Raw genomic sequence first — 26,539 nt, 5'->3', positions numbered from 1 at the left:
AAAGTGTGCGGAATTACCATGAACTACAGGATGCAATTGCAAATTAATTTTGACTATTTCAAGCAACTTGTTAAAGGAGAAATTGAAGAGAGAGTAGTTGAAAACCCTCGAAAAATTAAACTTAAAGCTAATTTTGAGGTAGTCTCGCAAAAGGAACTAAAGAAAATAAAATGTCATTTTTCAAAAGCTGTATATATAATGTAAAAATAAATACACACACATATTCTCTTTTTTTTACACACACACTTTTATATTGTTCTCTTCTCACATACGAGAAAATAGTCTGCTCTTACATACTCTCATATTGTCTTTCACATATACTGATAAATGTTCCACCAGAGTGCTGCCTCCTTGATGGTCTTCTTCTTCTTCTTCTTAGGTAGGGGGGATGGTGTAAATATATATGGTGTAATAGTTCATTCATCCCCCTAAACCCTTCAATTTCACACCAGGTGCACTCTTGTTTTATGTCTTCCTGAAAACAAAATGTACCATGTAACAAATATGTACTCTGACAGAAGGTTGTGGGTTATCTGACATTAATTTTTCAGCTCCTGCATAAAGTGGCTCTAGGAATCACCAAGCCTCAATGCTGAATTACATGCAAGAACAAGAATACTCTACCTTATATATTTAGGAAACCTAACCCGCTTCTAAATAACGAAGTAACTCTAAAATAACCAACTTTTCCTATGTATTGAGCATAATCTGTTCTGTATATCTTTATTTTTTACCAACCAATGAAACTGATTTCACGGGGGTCTTATCGTGACGTATATTTTGATTATAGCAAATAAGTCTTCAGTTGAGTGATTGTCAGCCACAAAGTCATTTCACAATATGAGAGCCGTTATCGATTTTATAGAATTTCGAGATAATCATGGAAAATATATTCCAAAAGAAATAGCTGTTGTGGATCCAGATTCTAATTGTTTGCAATCATGGCTATTAAAACCTCCGTGCGCATGGGAAGATCTCAATATCAGAATACAAAATGAAAATTTATGGGAAACTCAAAATGTGCACGGCCTCTCTTGGCAAGCTGGGAAGTGAATTTTTCCAATGTGTCCACTATTTTATCCCGCTGTACCGAAAATGCCTCAGCCATTTATTCCTTTGGCGCAGAAAAGTGCCATTTCCTTTCTACCATACTTCACCACACTGTGATTAACTTGGAGCAGCTTGGATGCCCTAAATCAGCTCTACTAAGTTTCCCTGCCAATAGCTGCTGTGAGACGAACCACCACCTGAGAAACTCTCACCAGTATGGACAGTTTCTACTCCACTACAGTTTCATTCAGCACGTTGTTCCAGTTTCTGCATCAACCCAAGACGAGAACAACTAGACATCAGACTGCAAAGAAAGCAGCATCTCGTCGTCTCGTCAATATTCATTGAATTCAGCTGCAAAATGGATACTATAAGCACTGCCTTGACATTACATCAAGTGAATGTTCTATGTGAAAATTTTTGTTGGTCTGGTACAGACAATACGTTACCGAAAAATATCAAGTTTCAATACAGACAATGAATCGGGGCCTAGAATATATTGGACTGCAGTGTACATTGATTTGAATTGCCACGGAACATACTTTGTCAGTTTTGGTGAAAACTCAAGTGTTTTTTGTAACAATTTTTCACCTGAACTGTAAGTGTATAACCAGAATAATTATTCCTTGGTCAATGTGTAGCAGGAACCGAAGTATGGCATACTTTCTATCTTTCTTTGGGAAAGATTAGAATAAGAATGGTCGTAGAGTGAGAAAAAATTTACAAATGTGTTTTTTTGACTTTTTTCAGTGTGGATGCTGTGACAGCCTAATCAATGAGCAGTGTCTCGTAGAAGCTGTGGCAAAGAAACTAATCAAGGTGAGCAAAACGGTGTAAGGCATAAAAAAGTTTCACTTTTGTGGGCAGGGGCCTATCTATATACAGGATTCTATTTGCGCTTTAGATTTGCACACTGCTCACATTCATGATTGTTCTTTAGAGGACGAGATCTGGGAGCAAATTTGCAACGAGCAATCCAAAAACTAGCAAAAGGTTTTACAACACAGATATTGAGTCTTCAACATATTTAAAATACTTTTATTTACTTTATATGTTGTGACTAAGGATTAAGGGATATTTTTTAAAATTGTAACTTGAAAATGAAAAGTTTGAACAAACTTTAAATTATGTTTGCACCAATCCCAAATTCAATTTTATAAAAGGTAAAGGTAATGTTATCGCCCTGTGCATTGCACGGTGTCATGAAGGCACACAGGGGTATGGAGGTGAGGCTCTTGATACACATTATTGATATTGGCCATAGCGGAGGTGATGTGATCATCACCATGCTCAGATTGCCTTTACCCCCAGGTTGATGGGAGTCTGGGAGATTGCTTGAAAAATTTCAACCTGAAATTACACACCGTGAATCAAACCTGGGTCTCCTGCCTGGAATCCAATTTAATAGCAAGCAGAATTTAATATTGTGACCCCAGTCACTGAACAAACAAAAATATCTTAATTTTCTTTTTCTACATTGCATCCACTTCATAATAAATAATTTCTTTTTTAATGCCAATTAATAGGCATACATATCAAAAGTTATGGATACACACATTCAGCGATGTTCTGAAGAAATCTTACAGAATCTGAAGAATATTGCAATTTCTTTTCTTCTAAATTTCAGTAGCATATCCAATATTGCAAGAGTCGCTTTACAATTTGTCCAAAGCTATAGCTATATTCTTCAGATTCTGTAAGATTTCTTCAGAACAACGCTGAATGTGTGTATCCATAACTTTTGATATGTATGCCTATTAATTGGCATTAAAAAAGAAATTATTTATTATGAAGTGGATGCAATGTAGAAAAAGAAAATTAAGATATTTTTGTTTGTTCAGTGACTGGGGTCACAATATTAAATTCTGCTTGCTATTAAATTGGATTCCAGGCAGGAGACCCAGGTTTGATTCACGGTGTGTAATTTCAGGTTGAAATTTTTCAAGCAATCTCCCAGACTCCCATCAACCTGGGGGTAAAGGCAATCTGAGCATGGTGATGATCACATCACCTCCGCTATGGCCAATATCAATAATGTGTATCAAGAGCCTCACCTCCATACCCCTGTGTGCCTTCAAGGCACCGTGCAATGCACAGGGCGATAACATTACCTTTACCTTTTATAAAATTGAGTTTGGGATTGGTGCAAACATAATTTAAAGTTTGTTCAAACTTTTCATCTTCAAGTTACAATTTTAAAAAATATCCCTTAATCCTTAGTTACAACATATAAAGTAAATAAAAGTATTTTAAAAAATAGTGAAACAGACTACCTGTTGAATTGGTACATTATTTTATACATAAGATATTGGATAATGTTTACTAATAATATTAAAAGTTCAATTTTTCACCAAAACGTTTTTTTAAAAAATAAAAAGAATTATAATCTTTTTTTCATGATTTAATCACCTATTAAATAATTTTCAACCCTGACTTGAAGGGTAACTGAAATTTTAGTAGGTGTTAATGAACACTAAATTTTGTGTTAGAAAATTTTCTGTGAAGACAGGGATGCATTACGGGACAGTTTAGATTCAGGATGACCCTCTGATACCAACCACACAATTCAGCTCATTGCCACATTAACAGAGATGGACACCCTGATAGCGTACAATGACTTCCACAAGTGTGAGAGGAGGTGGTCCACATTGGGGGAGGGGGAGATTATGTTGAGAAATTTAAGTGGTTTTGCCTCTGGTAATAAATAAAGCCATTTCACAAGTATAGAAGTGCCAATGTTATTTTTCAACCCTTGAAAATTTGAAACATACTACCAAATACTATACCTACATTTGTTCTGCTTCGGTCTCAGTTCCTCAGTTTCCAAGTGTTTACTTCATCAACTTTTATAGCCATTTGAAAGCAGTCCTGAAATAAAAATTAATACACATTTTACATGATGCAAGTTAATAAATATGCTAACAGCATTTGTATGAACCTCAAAAATCTCAGAACAATTTTATTTTCGCCAATGCTGTTACTGATCAGGTCAGTGAATTTATTCATCATTGAATCACAATTCTCTAAGATAAGAAATTTGTATGCTGGGGTATCTCAGTGTTTAGGGTGTCTGATTTCCATGCGAGAGACCAAGGTTCAATCTCCAGTGGGGGGAGAACCTGGATTTTCCCACCTGTTTAAGCAGCTCTGGCATCCACCCGTCATCGTATAAAGTAGGTACCTGGAGGAAACTCTGGGGGGTAAAGGCAGCCTGGGGTGTGGTGCTGATCACATCACCACCACCTTCAGCCGTGATCAAGAAAGAGTGGGCACCTAACTCCACATCCCTTATACACCTCCATGGCGTGGTGCAAAGCACAGGGGAGAACTTTGATTTTTTTAAAGAAGTTTCTACAACTATCTTCGCTGAAATTTCTACATAAACTATCCTCATGTTCGTCAATTTTTACAAGTATTTTATGTCCCATTTCTATCTACCTTCAATATGCAAAACTTAATGAGGTCGGAATTTCTAAAGGGAGGTGTAGGTTACAAATTCCTCTTCATTATGCTTATTGTGCCATTACCTACATTTTATCTTTCAAAGTAGTTAAGTGTACCTTGCAGAAAGAATTCATGTCACTTGTTAAAGAAATGCAGCTTGGGAAGAGTAGATTAAGAGATAATCATCTGTTGCTGACAAAACAATGCATCAAATGAACTAATGTTGCCCAGAAATGAGCAACAATAATCAAATGCCTACAAAAATATGAACTGGAAACCCATAGCGTAGTGGATTTGTCCACTTAAGCTAGGTTTCATTCACATAGAAGGAAAAGTGTGCATAAAAAAAATGCCAGTTTATCTACCTATACCTTACAAATGATATTTTTTTCCTTAACAAGAACTACATCAAGCACTACCTTCTCTATGGACTGTATGTGCCTTAGCTATGTAGGCATATGAACACAACAGTGATCCACATCTGTGCAACATTCTTGGATACTGCAAAATTGTAGGACATTGTATACCCCATGAAATTACAGAGGTGCAACAATAACACCCTTATGTAATTGCTAGAGGCACATAATTTTGGCAAATAAAATAAAATTTTGGTGTTATAGTGGTGAAAAATTGGATCAAAAGCAGTCTATAAATTAAATTGTGAACATAATCCTAAATTTGATTTAAAAACTGCACTTACTACACAAAATAAACAAATCCCTTTTAATAGCACATTTGTGTAGGTACCAAAGTGTAAAGTTCATTCCTTTTTAAAGAGGTCCATTCTTACTTCTCAAATATTTACAGCAGAATTAATCAATGTTCTGTGAATTATGTAACTCACGGGATAATTCAAGCTTCAGAAAGTGTCGCGTCGGTAAATAAACTCTAAACTTCATGTTTAAGGTTTGAGAGACTATTTCGCATTTTGCTACAAAACATGGGAGCAAAATGAATCTCTCTTTTCAGAAACACAAAAAATTAACATTACAATGTGTTATTTCACATTTCGTATTTTTGTCAAAATATGCATGCCTCTCAATCTCATACGACTTATTGAACTGCTACTAGAGTTAGGTGAGGACTTCCTTGGAACACTATCACCCCTATGGGTACCAACCAAGTTTGAAGTGGGCTCTAATTGTCTAAAGAAAGTGGACCCTGAATGAGGTGGTGGTGCGTAGGTGATGTTCATTGTGGAATATGACAACCATGAGGGACATACTGCATCTCAACAGCTGACAGTAATTGCTGCATACTACAGCAATTTCTTGGAAGACCACTTTCATCCAGCACTCATGAGAAAGCTACGATACTTGTTGGCAACAGGGTTGTTGAATTTTCGATTCTTTTTTATTATATTTATTACATTTTCAATATAAATGTTGGCATGCATTAATTTGACATTGGTACAAAAAAGGGCAAAAAATATATGAAAAAGTGGATGAACATTTGATATTGTGTAATATGTACGATTTTATTTGCTGAATATAACAGTACCCTGTACCACAAAAGAGCCATGTAACATATCTCATTCTGACACACAGGTATACTGTTAATATTGTATAATTTTGATTGAAAAATGAAAAAAGAAAGTTTGTTGAAGGACTATAATTACTCAAAGTTTCACAGGAAAAAGACTAGTTATTGCAGAATTGTAGAAATTATTGTTGCAGTATATTCTTATCAGAAAAACTTGTTATGATGTCACCAGACTTCACATGAACGGAGGTAAGTCCACTCCAAATTTCGTTGCAATATCTTTATTAGTGTCAGAGTTATGAACGAAATACAGGTTTCCGCCCCGAGTTAAACACCCTGTACATTAACACTTTTGTCACAAATAAGACAAGTGTATTATTTTTCAGGTAAACCTGTGCAAGAGAATTGTACGGGAATCCAGTACACCACTGTAGTTTCAAATTTAATATACCTACATAAAAATTTTTCATTCTTGTGGGGAAGGAGAAAAATATATCCCCAATTTTATTTGCGCTCTTAAGTCTCATCGAGTAGATGTACATGATGAATTTTTGAGAGTGAATTTTGGAAACAAGTCTGCAAAGTGTGTTCAAATTCATAAATATTAAAAAAAAAAAAAAAAAAAAAAATGTAAGAAATATATATTCTCAAATCAAACGACATATACGTAGACATACAGGCGACTGCAGCACACCTAGCAGCGATTTAGGAAAAAACAACAGAAATGCACCAAGCAACAACACAACGAATTCCAACGAGGATGGTGGCAGTGGCTACCAAAATTAATAGAAAATAATGTAAAACAGATTCGCGGAAAACGTGAGTACCTTAATTATCAAATTGTACTAAAATGCTAACAAAAGAAACTTTATGTGGAATACTGTTACTTGAATTTGCACTATGTGTAAATGTAATAACAAAAATGTATTTTGACATTAAAGCATTAAAGTAACGCTAGATTTGCACTATTTTTGTATAAATGTAATAAAGTTTTGATATAAAAGCGTTAAGATAAAGCTGAGTCTGTATTCTCTGTGTAGTAGCATAGTTTAGAAAAAATAAAGTTGTACATAGTAAAAAAATATATTTGTTTTATTTACAAAAAAATATGTTTACTAGTTTCAGATTCTCTTATAGGCAAAAAAAAAAAAAAAGAGATCCTATCAGTGAAATAGGGAGGTTATACTTGTTGTCACATAATAGTGATGGTTTTGGTCAGTCACTACATTTCGCACATTTAAAAATTTGCAGATACTTGCAGAGTTTATCATAGCTTCTTTATTTTCCAATGATACAACACTGCCATCATCTTAGTCAAAACACACAGTTCAACTGCACACTAACATGGCTGTTCTCAAGTAAAAACTAGCAAAGTTTGGTGATTGGAAAGTTCGTAAGTATCCATATATACCTGTAGATTGTTTTAAAAAAAAAAAATATATATTCACCCTCTGCTTCTATTCACATGTTAAACTTGTTTACAACATTTGTGAACAAGTGTGTACTTGTTTAAACAATAGGGGAGGGTGGGAAGGAGAACAATAGGTGTTAATTGGATTCTAGAAAAAAAAAAAAAAGGTGTTAATTGCTTTCTTCCGATTCTATTCCTACTCTCATCCTTACTAACTGCACAAAAATGTGGTATAAGCTGCAAGGAAAACCTCTAAATGTTTAACAAAGCAGGAAAACTCACTGTGTAGAAAAGGTTTAATCTAGAATTTTTTGCCAGAGTTTCCAAATACATGAACGAAATACATATTTTTACTGAAAGTGGACCTATCTAAAAAGAAATGATTTCTTACGAAGTGGATAGAATGTAGAAAAAGAAAACAAAGACATTTTGTTGTTGTTGTTGGGTGACTTGGCACAGCATTAAATTCTAGTTGATTCTGGGGAGAGAAGCCCAGGCTCGATCCCCGGTGTAGGAGGTTGGAAATTTTGAAGCAATCTATTTATTTTTATTTATTTATTGAGAGAATTTCAGATACAGCACATAGCCATTTTACACTGAAATCATCAACAATGAAAAGAACAAAAATAAAAATAACAAAGGATTAACATAAATAAGTCAATAGCACAATTAAACGTTATTTAGCAACATATTTTCTGATGCTAGACCGAAAGGCGTACTCTGTGGAAAATACATCAGCACTTGATGGGAGGTCATTTGTGGGAAGTTGTGATATTGGGTGGGAAGTCTATGAAACAGTGAACTTTTTTGAATTTCCAGTCTAGGCTTTTATGTGTAAAATAGATCTGTGTTACGTGTTGTGCACATGGGCACCCGAAAGTGAAATTCCTGGATGAGCACGTTGCAACGATTTTGCCATTGGTAATGTTGTATAAATAATTGAAGTCATTTAGTAAACTGTGCGGATAGGGAGTCTATAAGTGTAAATAGGACAGGAGAGTGGTGTTGAAAAATTGCGTAATGAGGAAACCTATAGCGAGGAAAAAGTGAAGGACAGAATCGATTCTAGAGAGCTGAATGGGACATGCCATGGACCAGACTGGAGAGCAGTATTCTATTATTCAGGAAATGAACAAGTTGAAGTATAAGGTGAGGGCTGAGATATCACTAATTTCGGTGAAATGATACAGTAAACCTAAGAGACGCATTGCCTTTTTTGACGTGCCTGTAATATGTTCTTTAAAACACGATCGGTCGTGGGTGAGCGCCGCACTCACTTTAAATTTTAATGAAGTGCAATTTTAAAGCCTGAATTGCACGGAACTGGATATCCAGTAGGAATGCTTTAGTTGACGCTGGACTGACTACCCATTTGCTAGTTTTCGCCTCACACGGTACTTGTTACACCGTACTTGTCGACAAGTCTTTCGTTCCCATAATGGCAGCCGCGTGAGATGTAAACAACGTATCACTTCACACTTTTAAAATACGATAACTATTCAACCGAGAGGAATATCGCTTCGTATTAAATAGTTTTAGGTAGAGAAGAATGGCGCTGATAAAATACATACTTTACAACGTTTACTGTACACGTATGGAAGGCTTTTACAATTGTAAACACCGTGCACTCACCTTAGACTGTGTAACTCCAAGTGCCTTTCCTGCTGTATGTATTATACATTGTAATTGGAACAGCTAACCGAAATGATCCATGAAATGCTTTGGTGTAAAACTGCTTGTTTTGAAGAAGGTACTTTTGAGTGCCATCGAAGAACAACGAAAGTATTGTAAGTGTGCTCACTCGTGAAGTCCTTCCAAAGCTGCCATGCTCATTTCTTGTTAGCCAGTACATTGTGCACTTCAGAGTCGAATCAACATGGAAATCTGCAAGATGGTATTTTTCCCGAAGGTACAAGATAGTTTACTGTTGCATGAATGACAGCTGTAAATAGGTCAACTGCATCATCGAGGGTTCATCTTCCAGAAGGCCCCAGGGAAAGGAGTCGAGGGTACGTCTTATTTCCTCCCACGGTGCTCGGTTCCACAGGTAGCGCTTTCTTCTGGATCGAGGGGCGATGACATCTTTTAGTAGATGGGGGGATGAAAATGGACACGTCCAAACTATTGTGGTTGGAGCTCGGGAGGTTCTTACATGGCATAATGTTCATATTGTTCAATGTGGACACAACATAATCCAGATTACTGTCCGTCTTGGTGTTGAATAAATTATGCTGCTTTAGCTTTAAACCAGAAATGAAAGTTTCGATGAACCATAAGTCATTTGCACACTTCACGATTTCATTACCAGCATCTTGCCAGTCAATAGAGGTTGAAGTCTCCGAAAAGTGCAAGGTCCCCCAGGGCAATTGCTGCAAGTAAAGAATCTTGCCATTCCTCAAGAAGGTACAGTGACTATTTATGTGTGGTCTGTAGTACGAACCAAGGAGAAGGTTGTTTGCATTGGACACAAACTTAGACCCACAGTAATTCACAGTTCCACTTTAGGTCATCACGTACTTTACTTGGCCATTTTGAGTTAACACCATAACACCACCACCACCGCGAGTCGCACGACCTTTTCTATATATATGCTGAAATGGCTTACTTCACCGTCACTACCATTTTCAGTTAACCACGTTTCATTAAATATTAAGCAATCGTATGTCCTTAGTTCACATGCAAAAGCAGCACAGTCAGTAAACTTGTTCTTAATGCTCTGTGTATTTTGGTAATACACAGAAATTTGCCAACGTTTTTACAGATCCCGGATTCACTTGTATGTCCCCACATACGAAGTGACAGTACTGAGCTGGAGTCCCCTTACCTGCCTATTGCTGGGTGAAGCCATGGTGGAGACATGCACAGGTGTTCATGAGGGCAGAAAATGAAAATTCTCTCTGAGCACATCTCCATCACAATACATCGTGAAAATCCTTTGACAACGGGGAGAAAACACTACAGCGGAGGCACGAGTGCACCAGAATCAAAAAACAAACACACAAAAAGCACTGCAAAATTCCGGAAAATACGACGACAATCAGCGCAGCTTCTACTAGCTGCCGCCATCTTGTTGTATCTCTCTGCAGAAGCAACTCTGATGCTCAACCAGCCTCTCATCTATGGATACTTTATGTGAAGGTGGGGGAGGGGGGTAACAATGCTGGGGGATAAAGGTGATGGGAGCATGGTGCTGATCACATCACCTCCACTATGGAAGATATCAAGAATGTGTAGATCTCTACCTCTATATCCCCCTGTGTCTTCATGGCATGGTGCAATGCCTTTTATTAAATTGGATTTGTATTGGTGCAAACAATTTAACATTTATTTAAGGTTTTTATTCTTTGTAACTACAATTCTAAAAAATGTACCATAGTCGTTAGCTACAACATACAAAGGAAATAAAAGTACAAATGTCCAGGTCTCAAAATCTGTGTTGTAAAACCTGCTTTTTAAACCACTTCAAGGGAAGCAATACAACACAAGAGATGTGATCCCATTCCATAGAATTGTTACTTCACACAACATTAACAGAGATGAGCATGCTGTTGGTATGTGACACGTTCCGTAAGTGTAGGAGAATGTTATAGGCATGGAGCGATTACACTGAAGAAATAGGTATAGTGGTTTTGCCTCTGGTATTAAAGCCATTTCACAATTATGGAAGTGTTGCCTTTACTTTTTGTTCAACACTTGTAGATTTGAAAGATACTGACACAAATAATATACCTGCAATTTTCTGCTTCCTTCTCATTTCCTCGATTTTTGGAGTGTTTAAAGGGAACTTCTGTAATCCAGTTTTATAGCCATTTGGAAAAGTCAACTCCTTAAATAAAAATAATACATGTTTTACATTATGCAAGTTAATAATTTTACTAAAACTTTGGTTTGAACTTCGAGAATCTCAGAACAATTTTATTTTCGCCAATGCTGTTACTGATCAGGTCAGTGAATTTAATCATCATTGAACCACAATTTTCTCAGAAGAAAAGAAGTCTGTGCAACTATGCGCCTGTTAAGTGATTTTTTCTTTTGTCTTTCTCCCTGCGAAGATGTACATTACAAAATTCTCATTATGTTCATTGTGTTATTTCATTAGATTCTACATTTCCCAGTAGACATTAACATTAACAGAGATGGACACGCTAATAATAAAAAACTCAATATGCTGACCAAGGCAGAATTTATTTTATTTTAAAACAAACTAAACGTTACGTTTCAACCTTCTAGCAAGATCTTCTTCAGACTCTGTACCAAATACCTTATACCTTTATTTTCATTTGTATTTGGTACAGAGTCTGAAGAAGATCTTGCTAGAAGGTTGAAACGTAACGTTTAGTTTGTTTTAAAATAAAATAAATTCTGCCTTGGTCAGCATATTGAGTTTTTGGTTTTCATGGAAATAAGGCTTAATTTAATGGTGTTATAACACTAATAATGTATGATGCCTTCCACAAGTGTGGGAGAAGGTGGTAGATGTGATTTGCCTCTAGTAATAAAGCAAATTCACAATTATAGAAGTGCTGACATTACTTCTTATCCAACACTTGTAGATTTGAAACATGCTGACAATAATATAATTGCATTTAACTCTGAGAGTTAATTACCTATATCTGCGTAACCGCCAAACGGATATCTTTAGATACAATATCTGCATTTGTTCTGCTTCCTTCTCATTTCCTCGATTTTCTGAGTGTTTAAGGGCACTTCTGTCATCCAGTTTCATAGCCATTTGAAAAAGTCAACTCCTGAAACAAAAATAATCCATGTTTTATATTATGCAAGTTAATAATTTTACTAAAACCTTGGTTTGAATTTCGAGAATCTCAGAACAATTTTATTTTCGCCAATGCTGTTACTGATCAGGTCAGTGAATTTAATCATCATTGAACCACAATTTTCTCAAAAGAAAAGAAGTCTGTGCAACTATGCACCTGTTAAGTGACTCTTCCTCTTTTGTCTCCTTGGAATGTTGGAGCAGTTTCTAATTGGGAAAATGGCATGGTAGTTTGACGTGCACCTATAATGGGTTTTAGATTTTTATTGTTTTTTAACCATACGCCTTTTACCAATCCTATATCTTGAACCCATGGAGAGTTTGACGTGGTTATTTACACATAACCTAAAAGTGAGCACCCTGAGGAAGGGAGCAGTTGCTTCCCGAAACATCGCAGGAGTAAGCTTGATACTTGCAAAACGTAAGTTTATATTATATATATATATTAAACTCGTGAGTAGTTTGTACAACCTTCATCTTGAATTCAGATTCTTTCCAAGGAAGCTATGAATCAAAGAAAGCTATGAATGAAGGTGCAACTGATTAAAAGAAATGTTTTAAGAAGTCTAACTTTTAAGCAATGGTGGGAGTATTTTGTCTGCCAAAAACCTTAGTAATCATCATTTTCTTCTTGAAATAAAGGGTTTGATCCCCGTAACAAGATTTCATTTCAAACCGTAGATCCAGTTGCAATTAGCCTCTTTGAGAATAAAGTGCAGAACTGCGGTAGTTAAATAAAAAATCTTGCTTCTGGTAATAAAGTCTAAATTTAAAAAAAAAATCAAATAGCATACCTGCATTCTTTCTGCATGTTTCTCATTTCCTAGATTTCTGAGGGCTTAACAACACTTCTTGTCATCCAATTTTTATTGTGATTTGGAAGGCTAAGACCTGAAAAAAAAATCACATTTTACATGATTCATTTAATTAACATACTAACTACATTTGTATAAATTTCAACAATCTCAGAATATTATTTTCGCCAATGCTGTTACTGATCAGGTCAGTGAATTTAATCATCATTGAACCACAATTTTCTCCAAAGAAAAGAAGTATGTGCAACTTTAGTGACTTCTTTTTTTGCTTTCTCCCTGCAATAAGTAAATGTAAAAATGTCAAGATATTGAACGGGGTGGGTGGAAGATGTACGTTACAAAGGTCTCTTCATTATGTTATCTCATTAGTAGAGCCCGGAAGTTTGGCAAAATGCCTCTTTTTATCTACTGCATTGATAAAATTTTTCCGGATATAAGTTTCTTATGTTGTTTCGAATGTTTTGGAAGCCTTTTCATTTTGCCTATTTTGCCTATTTGGGACCCCACTGCCTATTTTTAATTATAATGCCTTTTTTTGCCTTTTTCAATGAAATTTGACATTTTTTTAAAAAAAAAATGTGTATATAAATTATTTTTCTCCCAAAAAACGTTGTTGGCATTTATTTTTCTTCCGTTTATTATGTGAATAATTTTCGCCTTATTGAAGTAATATTGAACTCACGCATGTTTCAACATTGCTGAAGGAGAAAAGTGTGAGAAAAAAGTATTTCATGCTGAGTCAGGATATTGCTTTTCGGTTAACATTTTTTGTGCATGATTGACTGCTGAAGTGGACAGGTTGATTTCGAACAAAGAAAATATTTCTGAAATCTCCCTGTCGAACCCAAAAATTTCAGGAAGTTGCGATTGAGCTTAGTTTACCTCAGCAACCAGTCTTGACGAGATAGGGAACCTGGATATCAGCAGCTATACATTATGCTAACAACCTTCAAAAAATCAGTGAGGTGATAGATGCTCTTCCAGAAAATGAAGCGGCTTCAATTCGTGAAGTGAAAAAACTCCTGTTTACTTTTGCACATTATGGTGCATTGCCAGAGACAATTACAATTATAGCATCCATGAAAAACTTCGAGGAATCTATGCAGCAGATGATGGAAGTGCCAGGACAAAAGGGGTCAGCTGTTGCGGAAAAGTGCTAACGGGTAGTGAGTGCAAATGAGGACTTGAAACAATTGAAAACAATTTGTGATATTCTAAAAGGTGAAAATGCTGTTACCAAAATGAGTCCAGCTACATTAGCTTGTTATATGTACATATGCTCCAATAACTTCTGTCGAAGTAGAAAGATCATTTTCTATTATGAAAAACATTCTCTCTGACAGACGACTATCAATGAATGTTGAGAACCTAAAAATCACCTTGTAGTTATGTGCAATCAAGACGGAGAAAATTGAAATGCTCTTCCCAATTTAGATTTGGACATTTTGCCAGAAATTATAGATAAAAGTAAGCGACTTCTAAATGTGCCTTTTTTCGGTTTATTTTGCCTTTTTTTCATATTTAGTGCCTATTTACCACATTATAAATGCCTTTTTGCCTGCCTATTTTAACGAAAATAAATGCCTGAACTTCCGGGCTCTACTCATTAGATTCCACCTTTCCAAGTAGCCATTTATAGGGTATCTACCATTTCGCAAAATCAAAATTCCCAGACTTTTCCAGACCAAGAACTAAAATTTTCCAGTCCTTAGGGCAATTAGTACATGAACATTTCAGCGAGAAGATCACAATATTTTAGCTAAACACTCACACTTAGAATCTCAGTTAACCAAATTTTAGAATATTCACTTCACATGTAGAGGCAACAATGAGAAGGGAAACAACACTAATTGATGAGGCCTCCCCAATTGTGTATTGGTAACGTTCAACATTTAATCAATGGGTCCCAGGTTTGATTCACAGTGGAGGAGTATAGCGGTTTGGATCCCACTTTAAAGTGCAGGCACAGTCCCAATTAGCCTTTCTGTGCTTAAAGTGGACTTAAAATAGAAACCCAAACTTAACAGAAATTGGCAGTTGGGTAGTATTGATTAATGATGGACAAAGAATTTCCAGGTTGATGCAAAATTGATGGCCAAATTGTTTCACTGTTTTGCAAATAATTTTTCCTAATACATCTCACTGATTATATTGCATGTTATATATAATTTTAAAGCTTATTTGTTGCTTAATCTATCTGCCTTAAAATAATTTTCCTAATGCTTGATTTGTCTAGATTCTAGGCTAGTTACCATGACACTGTCAAAGCAAGAAATGGGCATCATTTTTTTTCACGAGTTCAAACTTGGTCGCAGAACTGCGGAAGCAACTCGAAATGTCACTAAAGCGTGGGATGGGAGAAGCATTTTTTATCATACAATGCGTAGGTGGTTCGAAAAATTCCATACCGGGCCATATACATCTTCAAGATGAGGAGGATCATGGGCATCCATCGGAAGTTCACAACAAACAAATGAAGGCTATAATCAAAGTTGACCTGCTCAAAACAACAAGAGAGGTTACAGAAGAACAATGTTAATCAATCTACCATTGTTCGCCATTTTAAGCAAATTTAGAGGGTGGCACAAGGTCATGAGGCACAAATTGAATGATAAAAAAAAAATTAAAAAAAATAGATATTTTAAAGTATGCTGTGCTAATTTTTCTCAACAATAACATCCAACTTCTCGAAAGCATTGTGACGTGCGACGAAGTGTATCGATAACGTTCAGCACAATGATTGGACGGACCATGACAAAACTCAACACTACCCAAAGCTAATATTGCATCAAAAGGTCATGGTAACTGTTTGCTGGTCTGCTGCTGCCATTACTTTGTATTTAATACTTGTACATTTGAAACATGATGACACAAATATTATACCTGCAATTGTTCTGCTTCCTTTTCATTTCCTCGACTTTCTGAGTGTTTAAGGGCACTTCTGTCATCCACTTTTACATCCATTTGGAAAACTAATTCCTGAAATAAAAATAATCCATGTTTTAAACAATGCAAGTTAATAAATATGATAATAGCATTTGTATGAACTTCAACAATCTCAGAATAATTTTATTTTCGCCAATGCTGTTACTGATCAGGTCAGTGAATTTAATCATCATTGAACCATAATTTTCTAAGTTAAGAAGGTTCTACAACTATCCTCCTGTTTGGTCACATTTTATTATTTTTTCAGGTATTTTATGCCCCTTTCTATCTACATGCAACATGCAAACTCAATACAAAATTCTAAATTTGGAAAGTGAGATCTAGGTTACAAAGTTCTCTTCATTATGGGCCATTCCATGAGAAATCACCCACAGCAGGTTGCTTAATAGTCATGGATTTGCTTCAAATTTATTTACTGATAAGATGCCTGGTCCATAGTGACAAATATGTAATACTAAACTTGTCCAAGAAATATGTTGAAAGATATAAATTTTTGAAAATTTTAAGATTTTCAGAAATTGGGTGGATGAACGAACGCACCATGTGACACAAAACATGTCATCTTTCTGAAACTATGTGGAATATTGTGATGATTTAGGTATTGTTGGGAGAGGAGAAGGACAGTCCAAACGGAAAAAAACTAAATTAGCACTCTTACCTATTCAGAAAGTAGAAAAATCTTTAAATAAAGTAATATTTTGTGATGAATAGGAAGTCCCAGGGTTTACCACGATGAAAAATGTTACACATCATAATCAATACATGTTCAACATAATATTAAAAAATCAGAAAGGTAATATTGTTCATATTTAAAATCACAGGTTTCAGTATTCAATGTATCAACCATTGTTTCCACTGGCATTGACAAATAGCCCTAAAACGCTCGCAAATTACCACTAATATGAGTTACATAATATTGTTTGAAATGTGGGAGAAGCAATACTATGATGTGTGTCCACTTTTAGCCAGTGGCTACTCGTTGCTTTTTGGGTGTAGGAAGAAGTTATGGTAAACTGAGGAAGATTTGAAAAATGCATTCAATTACAGTTGTACAAATCACTCGTACGAGCCATTGCATTTAGAATGTTACCTGCAGGCCTGGTAAAAAGGTAGGGCTCTTGCAATCTTGAACTATGATTTTTGTTTTAGTGTCAATCTATAAAAACCAATGAATATAGTATTGACGATATTTCAGATTTTGATTTTTTCACCCCTTTCTGTCGCAGGCCTGTACCCAGGGGAGGGACCATGGGGGCCATGTCCCCCCCTCGAGCCATGAAATTATTAGATGTGAACCTATAAAAAGCTACGAAAATAACATCGACGAATTTTCAAACTTGTAAAAAGTTGAATTTTGTTCTTGTATAAATGAATGTGTTTGCTGTGTAGAGGCAGTTTGCAATATTGGGTAGTTTTAGTTTTATAACCACTTTAAACTACATCAAGAAAAATATAATCTCAGTTATTAGGGACAAATTACTGCAATGCTGAATTAAATAAATTTTCAGATTTCACAATGGCAATTAGATACTGTTAATATACACAGCTAATTTATATTACTACATTATATAAGCACAACCATTAGCAATCTTTGTAATTAGAGATGGGAATGACAAGAAAGCTACGATGCATTTTCAACCACAAATTTGAGATCGCATTGTACTGCAAACAAGTGTTCTAAAACTGTTGAAAATGAACTTAACTTGCCATACATACAAAATTCCATGACTTCCACACTAAGAATGAAAATTGGGGGCTAGTCAACCCATTGTACCCTTTGAGAATTATGTACATTTTTTTCAAGAGAGATTTCAATGATTTATGTAATATAAAAGTTTCTCTTCTAGTCAATGCAAGCAATGCTTACATACAAGAAAACATAAAAATCGCTCCAGAACATGGAAAACTCAAATAACGGGCATATTTGATCCCAAAGTATGGCCCACGTATGTAAAAACCTGCTATTTTAGAGTAATTTCGCCACTTTTTATTAGTAAAAAAAATAATTGTATGCACACTAAAATAGTGAAATAGCCATAAAGGGGGCTATTACGAGAATTACGTCGAATTTTCTTTTAATAGACAGATTTCAATGTTTTATGTAATGTACAAGTGGTTCCAGCTTTCGGAAAGCACAAATAACGTGGTAAAAATTTACTATCCTTTGGACACCTCTAATTTTTTCGTTTCGTCAATTTTTGACATTCGTACTTACGTATCTGCTTCGCGGAACATTCCTGAAGGTGTATCAACGTTGTTTTGATGAAATTAATTGCAATTTTTCACATTACCAGGCCGCGGTGGCTCAGTCGGTAACGCGTCTACCATGCTCAAGGTCCCGGGTTCGATCCCCGGCCGGTTCAAATCCGAGAACTTTTCTAACGGTGGAAGCGGCCCCGGCGCCCACCCAGCGTCGAATAACATGGGTACCTGGGGGAAACCCTGGGGGGTAAAGGCGGTTAGGGGCGTGATGCTGATCACATCACCCCCACTCACGACCGGATCAAGAAAGTGTGGGGCGTTACCCCCACACCCCCTATACGCCTTCATGGCATGGTGCTATGCACAGGGGAACACTTCTTCACATTACCAGCGCCAATGGTTCGTGGGGATATCACCAATGGTTCGTGGGGCTAGCGTCAATGGTTCGCAATTATTTCGAATTTCTAGATCCTGATACTAAAATGACACCAAATTTTAACTATGTTTGCCTAACCTAACCACGTGCCAATGGTTCGTGGGGCTAGCGACACGAAATCCTTCTAACTCTCGTTGCAAACACAGACAGTTCGAAACACTGGATACCCAATGAACATGAACAAAACACAATCACGACGCTTCATGATACAGTCACAACACGTGATGGTGTACAAAGGTGTACGCGCCAGATGCTATTCTCAGTCTGAGAATTAATATTCAACGAACAACATGAATTTCAGCTATGAAACATTCCCACATCACACAAAACACCTTCCCGATGTTCGACAATGCTACAGGAACTTATTACGATAAGTAGTTTCTTCTGTAAAAATAAACAAATGTGTCCAAAGGATAGTAAACTAGTACCAAAGAAAATGTGTAGACGTGCACCTGTCACATGAATCCATGATGGAAGCCCTGAAAACCCGCAATGACATTATGTAGGAAAAGAATTTTAATATTACAAATATGTAAGTTTCGTACCACATAGATCTCTAAAAATTTCCTTCCATGCTAGTTAACAACACTCTTTCTTAGAAGAAACTTAATTTGAAAATGTGGTAGAAATCGAGGGTGGAGGATTTCAGGACGGAGCCTTCATTTGTATGCATCTTCTGATTGCGTGCAATTCCTATCAAATCAACCGTTTATACTCTACCAAGAATTATTACGTATATTTAATGCATTCAGTAACAGACACATTTCTTCATTTTTACAGAAGAACCTACTTACGGAAATGAGTTTCTCCAAGCTTTCCAACGTTCGTGGAGGTATTTTCTTTCATCGTGGAATATACAGGGTGGGGAAATAACCTTTTGCTAGCGGTTGACAGTAAAAAGTGACAACAATTAAGAAATTATGGTAATACCAAATGTTTACTACGACAATTGTGGTTACAAAAATAAAATTAAAAGTTAGTATGTCCGCCGTTTGCTTCTCTCACAGCACGAAGAAGATCAGGGTAGGAGCTCAGGAGATTCGTAAACAAGTGTGTATTCCTTTCCATGTCACGGAGGACTTGGTCCTTCAGAATAGCCCCAAAGTGTGCTCCACTACATTCAGGTCCAGTGATGCACCCGGCCATACCGAACTGCTGAAGAAGTCAATGCCACTTCGCCGAAGAAGGTCTTGCTTGGGTAACATTTGCCTTGAAGCAAGGTGCTTTGCCGTGAACTAACTTTTAATTTTGTTTTTGTAACCACAATTGTCGTAGTAAACATTTGGTATTACCATAATTTCTTAATTGTTGTTACTTTTTCCTGCAGACCCCTAGCAAAAGGTTATTTCCCACCCTGTATTTGACCGGCAAATCATATATTTTTCAAGAGAAATAATATCCCACAGACACACAATTGACATGCTTCCTGTACGTGAACAGCATGCTCCGCACGTTCGATGACGTAACCCACTGTCAGTGTTTCAAACTCCTTTTTTTTTTACTATGCTTGCCTAACCCAACCAAACCTAACGGCAATGGTTCGTGGGGCTATCCGTCAGCTACCCGTGCATAATGAATAATTTTCACCAGTGACGAACACGATAGTAGGCATTTTTCAGTGAAGAAGGTTAAGTATCGCCAAAACGGCTGCGATTCTTTTATTTTTCACATTGGTACTTACGTATTCTGCATTCCTAAGGATTCTTGAAGGTGCCACTTCATTTTTTTCACGCAAATAATCTCAATTTTCGACATATCGAGTAATTCTTTGTTCGTTTTTGCTAGCATTACACGCAATATGGCGGAGAAATCTTGACTAGCATTGTTGATGATCAGTGGTTATGCAGTGTTGCAACTTTCATCAAAAAATACCTAGTTTCGTGTTACTGATTCCGTATTTTTTTCCAGGTTCGAAAACCCCACGAACCATGCACGGCAAGGTTAGGTTAGACAAACAGTTAAAATTGTCATTTTAAAAATTGTTAAAAACGTTCATAAATAGCCCCAAGAACCATTCATAAATAGCCCCACGAACCATGCACGGATAGCCCCACGAACCATTCACGGATAGCCCCACGAACCATTCATAAATAGCCCCACAGTTACATGCACGTTCATTTACGTTATACTACTGTTACACAGTAGGAAAACAGCATGTTTGGAAACACTGACCGGTTGTTACGTCATCAAGCGCACGCAAAATTTGGTTCACGTAGTAGAAGGACATCAATGGAACAGGTTTCGTGCATCGGACACACATTAATGTTGAAAAATAGATGGTTTTCCGTGAAAATTCATTGAGCGAGGGAAAAAAACACTTCCGAAACCTTCGTAGAGTATACAGAAACTCTTTTCGGTAAGTACATAACGGCACCTTGAACTATGTTCCGCAATACATAATTGGTTAAGTACGAAATATGCGAAACACAATTTATCCGGGTTACAATAGTTAAAAATTGGTTTTAAAAAAATATGAGTAGCCCCACACACCATTCTCGCATAGCCCCACGAACCATTGACACATAGCCCCACAAACCATTTGCGGAAACGTACCGTACCTTCTTCAGTTACAAAAACGTGTTTGAAACACCAACCGGGATTGAATGGGATTACGTCATCACACACAGGCTACATCTACCTGGAAATATATGGATGCAAGAGCTTTCGTGCACACTTTTATATCGAAAAATACATGGTTTATCGGCAAAATTGAATGAACAATGCGAGAACACAATTCCGTAAAATTTTCGTATCCACAAAACGTATATCTTCAATTTTACAGGAGAAAGTACTTACCGAAATGGGTTTATTTATACTTTAGGAAGGTCTCGGAAGTTTGTTTTCACCTCGTTGAAATTTTTTTGCCAGTAAATCATGTAATTTTCGACATTAATGTCACTCCGATGAACGAAAGCTGTTCCCTTGATGTCCGTCTACTACGTGAACCAAATATTTGTGAGCGTTTCATGACGTAACAACTGGTCAGTGTTTCCAAATATCCGGTTTTGTAACTGTGTAACAGTTCTAGAACGTAAATAAACGTGAGTTACTGTTCACCATTTCTGATTACGAACTTGCGACAACATGACGTGCACAGGATCAGTGGCATGCTCAATGTGAGGTTGATGGCGGTTATAAGCCCCCCCCCCCTTATCGCCCAGTATCTCTAAGGCTATTTATGAATGGTTCGTGGGGCTATTTATGAATGGTTCGTGGGGCTATTTATGAATGGTTCGTGGGGCTATATATGAATGGTTCGTGGGGCTATATATGAATGGTTCGTGGGGCTATTTATGAATGGTTCGTGGGGCTATCCGTGAATGGTTCGTGGGGCTATCCGTGAATGGTTCATAGGGCTATTTATAAATGGTTTGTGGGGCTATCCGTGAATGGTTCGTGGGGCTATCCGTGAATGGTTTGTGGGGCTATTTATGAATGATTCGTGGGATTTTCAAACCCGAAAAAAATTTCTAATTTTTAAAAACAAATTTAACTATCTTTCCTAACCTAACCTTGCCATGCATGGTTCGTGGGGCTAATATTTATGAATGGTTCGTGGAGTTTTCGAACCTGGAAAAAAAAATACAAAATCAGTAACACGAAAGTAGGTATTTTTCTATGAAGAAGATTGCAACACTGCATAACCACTGATCATGGACTACGCTAGTCAAGATTTCTCTGCCATATCGCGTGTAATGCAAGCGGAAGCGAACAAAATAAAAATACTCGATATTTCGAAAATTGAGATTATTTGAGTGCAAAAAACGAAACGCGAACTTGAAGAACCCTTAGGAATGCAGAATACGTAAGTATCAATGTGAAAAATACGAAAATAAGGGAATTAGAGACGTTTGGTGGTTACTGAAATTTTAATCACAATTCTAAAGAAACTGCATTCGGCACGTAATTTCTCCTGTAAATTTGAAGAAATGAGATTCCGGGATACTTAAATTTTACCGGAAGGTAATCGAGGGTGGGTGATGTGACCACGGAGACCAAATGAAATAGTTTCTATTCTTATACATTTAGCAACTTGCACCCCAAGGTAAGTGTATACGATTACACTCAACACGTGGCTCACATATGGCCAGAGTACATAACATATTCTTTTTCTATGGGGATTTCCACACAATCTTGGATTGGTAACACCTACCTTGAGATACCACGATTAATTGCTACTTCCTTGCTGGCAAAAATAACAGAATTACTATTTGAGTTCCTTTAGTGGTTTGTGTTGAGGAGACCAGACCAAGCTGAAACATAAACATGCGTCATGCGAGGAAGAAGGGTCTCCCTTATCGCACAACGCTAGAGAAACTTTGCGCTCTGTCGTCAGAGGAGAGCACACACGCCTGCGTTGTTAGGTCTCTTATGTTTGGTTCTATTAGTATAAATACACTCAAACTTTGTTATTTATGCTAAGATAACTAAACCTAGCTAGCCTAACCTAACAACTTAGACATTTAGCCTAGCAATGACAGCTTTCCCCAATGACGTCAGAACGCATAGTTGCTCTAATGTTGTGCGATAAGAAAGACCTAGGAAGAAAATCAAACACTTATCAGTGTTGCAAGGTTCTAAGGGCACAATTTCTCTTTGCAAGGGGTAAATTTCCCTTTATGTAAAGTGACGTCACCTAAACGTTATTTTCACCAAATGTAGAGTTTCTCTTGTCGGCAGTATTGAGTCAACATAATTTTTCTCGTTGTTTTGTTGGACGTGGCAGTTAATTGCTGTATTTTACAACCTGCAAACCACAGAAAACAATAATATTTGTAATAAAATAGCGTTACAATTTCACCATTCGAATTACATAAACTTTTTGCAGATATCTCAGGAGGCAACTGTAGGGACGCCGATACCTTTGGGGGCAGGGGCCCTGCCTCCCCCCCCCCCAAGTTCACACTTGCGCCCGCCCTATAAGGGGTCCAATGTATATCTTTCAACAATATTTCATGTTGTAACAAAATATTATTTGTATAATGCAAATTTCATAAATTATTTGAGGACTCTCTCTGTGAGAACTTTCTTCACATTTCTAGTTTGAATTATTTTATTTAAGGCCAAAACGTTTTGCATACAACAAACACGAAATTACGCATGATTCTGTTCTGACATGGGCACACCAACAATGTGGGCCCAATCCTTGGTGGGACTATCACACTCAGTTGAGTCTTTATAGTTTAGTGTCCGTGCCATCCATGCGTTTACTCTATTTCAGTATTGCTTTTTCCAAATTCACATATAATTACGGAAAACACATGGTATATTATGATTATGTGCAAGAATAGAGGAAGAAGTATGGGAATACTTTAGTCCTCATTTCCCAGTGAGGTGATGAAAGCATTTCTTGAGTATTTGCTTTCTTCAACATGTGAGTCATTGCTAGTTGAGCTAAAGAAGTGATAGAATGGTGCAGTAAATGGGTACAGAAGAATTATTTTCACCAATGGAAAAATGTTTTACTGTTGAGGAGGCTTTCAAATCAAAAAATTACAGGGTGTATGCCACAAGTTCATAACGTAGTGGGAAGGAAGGATCCAGAGCAGAGGCGTGGCGTGCATGTAACCGGTGTTACCGCAGGTAACAGCAAAATGTAAAGAAATTAAAAAGTTTTTTCTCAATAAAATAACATTGTTAAATAAGTTAACCGACAGCGTTGCAGTTGAGTGTATATTGCAAAGGACATTTTTTCTGCAGCCGACAAAAGCAAAGAGACAGGTCGTTTCGCTACCCTCAAGAGGCATACAGGGACAACCGACACAAGCCCCACATAAGATTATACTGGTTGCGAGTCCAGACGCCAAAGCCTCACTTGTCTGCCAAACAGTTTAGGATGCATTAATAGGAGAAAGGAGATTTAATTCTCTTCTTAAATTTAGCTTCAGTTTTTATCTTAACTGGTCCTTTGGTAGGGGTTTTCATCGAATAAATGTTTATTTTCTTAATTACTAATTTCAAACTTTACCTAAGTAGGGGACGAATAAATAAACGTTAAGAAAAACGGAAAAAGAGGCCTAGAAGTGTCTAGAAAAATTCAAGAATTTGCTGACAGAGCAAAGCAGGGAAAGCGGGTAACTCATTGTTCATAACGCAATCCCGTTTCTCTCACTGTTCGTTGGTGGAGCCGTCTCACATCACTTCTTGCGCAGAGACTTGTTCTCGTTCGCCTGGTCTAGTTAGCTAGTACAGGTTAAATGCACTATTGCACTTTGTGTGTATATATATATATGCAATAAAATTTACATAACTAGTAGTTTTGCTTTGTCTACTTTATTTATTGTTTAAATATTTAAATATAAATGTTTGTACGAATATTTCTTAAAATCAATAGTACAGTGTGTTAAGTCGGTACTCCATTGTCCACCATGTTGGAAAGGTGCGTTTTCTTTTTCCCAGCTCTCAGAACTCGAGCGCTACAAGCAACACTCTTTGCATGGATGTTGCATCTTGCACGGTTGCAATCGATGCCCCGAAAAGAATGCCAGCACAACTATATTATCTGTCGCATACCAGATAAACAGTTTTGCATGCATGTGCAGTGGCCGATAAAGAGCAAGTGAATAAACAAATTTCATCTTAATAGGGCAGCTAGGTTGTGGCCCGGCAGGGACTCCCTGTTCTGGGATGAGGCAGCCGACATCGGCGCATCAAAACAAAATTGCATGCATTCTGAAACATTATCAGTTTCAAACTGTATATTGTAACATGGCACACACTTCATTAAAAATGCAAGTTATTTGTTCTGAACTTTGGAATAAGGAAAACAAAAAAAAAACCTCCCTTCAAACTTATACCCATTCTTTGTTCTTCTTGAAGGTTCGCATAACCACTTTTTGTACATGCTAAATAATGTAACACAGTTATTTTTAGTGGGTTTTTCATTTGATTTTATCTGCGACGTTTCGTTCTCGTTTCCCAGAACTTTTTCAAGCTACACATACAACAACACAACCTCACATGGCTAGTCACTCTACACTTCTAAGGAATTAATGTGTGTCCTTATTTCCTCCTAGGTAAAACTGTTTTTTTCCACCTTGCAGGTGTTTTAGCTGGCTGTTTCTCCCCCTCCCCTCCATCCTGTAACCTACTCTTCTTGTTCTCCCTCCCCTCCTCCTTCTGGTGGCTCTGACTTCCTCTTTCTCCTTGAACTGATCTGCTAAGGTAAAGTCTTCCATTTTTGTGCACAAAATTGAAGGTGGCTCTGGAAACTTAACCAACTTGCTGTCCACATGCTTTCTTATTAGTTCTTAGAAACAAAGAAACAAAGAATAAAGAAAAAGAAGAGTATAGGAATGTACAGGAAGAGAAGTAGTACTGTCCACATGCTTTCTTATTAGTTCTACCCATTTTATTCCAATTTCCCCTTCGTTTAATTTTCTCTCCCCTGTTTACACATATGTGCTTTGTCTCTACCACTTTCCTATCTATTTCATTTTCCCTGTTCTCCTTCATTTTTACTTTCTTAATCCTGTGCCAATTTGTCAACATATGCTCACTCAATGCTGTTCTTGGATCTTCCTCTTTAATCTCTCTCCTATGTTCTTTAATTCTTTCGTTGACAAAAGAAGAAATAGACAATGGAAAAATTAACTACCTGGATATATCCATTGAAGTGAAAGGGATCCAACGAGATTCCGTTCAACTGATCCGAGATTAATTTGTAAGGCTATACCTGATTGATTGGCTAAAACAAATTACAATCAAGAACTGCGTAGAATAGTGTGATGTGTTAAAAGTATCAACATGTAGGAGAAGAAAGTAATTCGGGCTGCAAACTGCTCTGAATTTAAGAGATGAAACCGGGGTGTACCATAAAAAGTTAGCGAGGAGAAAGTATATCCACAAGGAATCTGCACATGACAGGAGAACCAAACACAACATTTGGGAGAATTTTGTACAGAGCGCAACAAAATTATGCAACAACAAAGCAAGCCATGACAGAGAAATGAAGTGGATAATGGAGGCAGCACAGG

At 36.9% G+C, this 26,539-nt stretch overlaps 1 long non-coding RNA gene across 1 annotated transcript; it reads right to left on the bottom strand.

Moving 5' to 3' along the window:
• Positions 1-233: 233 nt before the first annotated feature.
• LOC145989710 (uncharacterized) lies at positions 234-22,845 on the bottom strand. The gene is made up of 7 exons (XR_014441887.1): positions 22,717-22,845; positions 15,863-15,958; positions 12,959-13,055; positions 11,995-12,135; positions 11,117-11,213; positions 3,841-3,918; positions 234-475 (listed from the first exon to the last, which is right to left on the bottom strand). It is a non-coding gene; the product is annotated as an uncharacterized LOC145989710 (long non-coding RNA).
• Between the last annotated feature and the right edge of the window lie 3,694 nt (positions 22,846-26,539).

The sequence above is a fragment of the Lepisma saccharinum genome, chromosome 1 (genome assembly GCF_977018435.1).
Source record: "Lepisma saccharinum chromosome 1, izLepSacc3.1, whole genome shotgun sequence".
Lineage (NCBI taxonomy): Eukaryota > Metazoa > Arthropoda > Insecta > Zygentoma > Lepismatidae > Lepisma > Lepisma saccharinum.
Note: the sequence above shows the minus strand (reverse complement) of the source record. Positions and strands in the feature narration are given on the sequence as shown.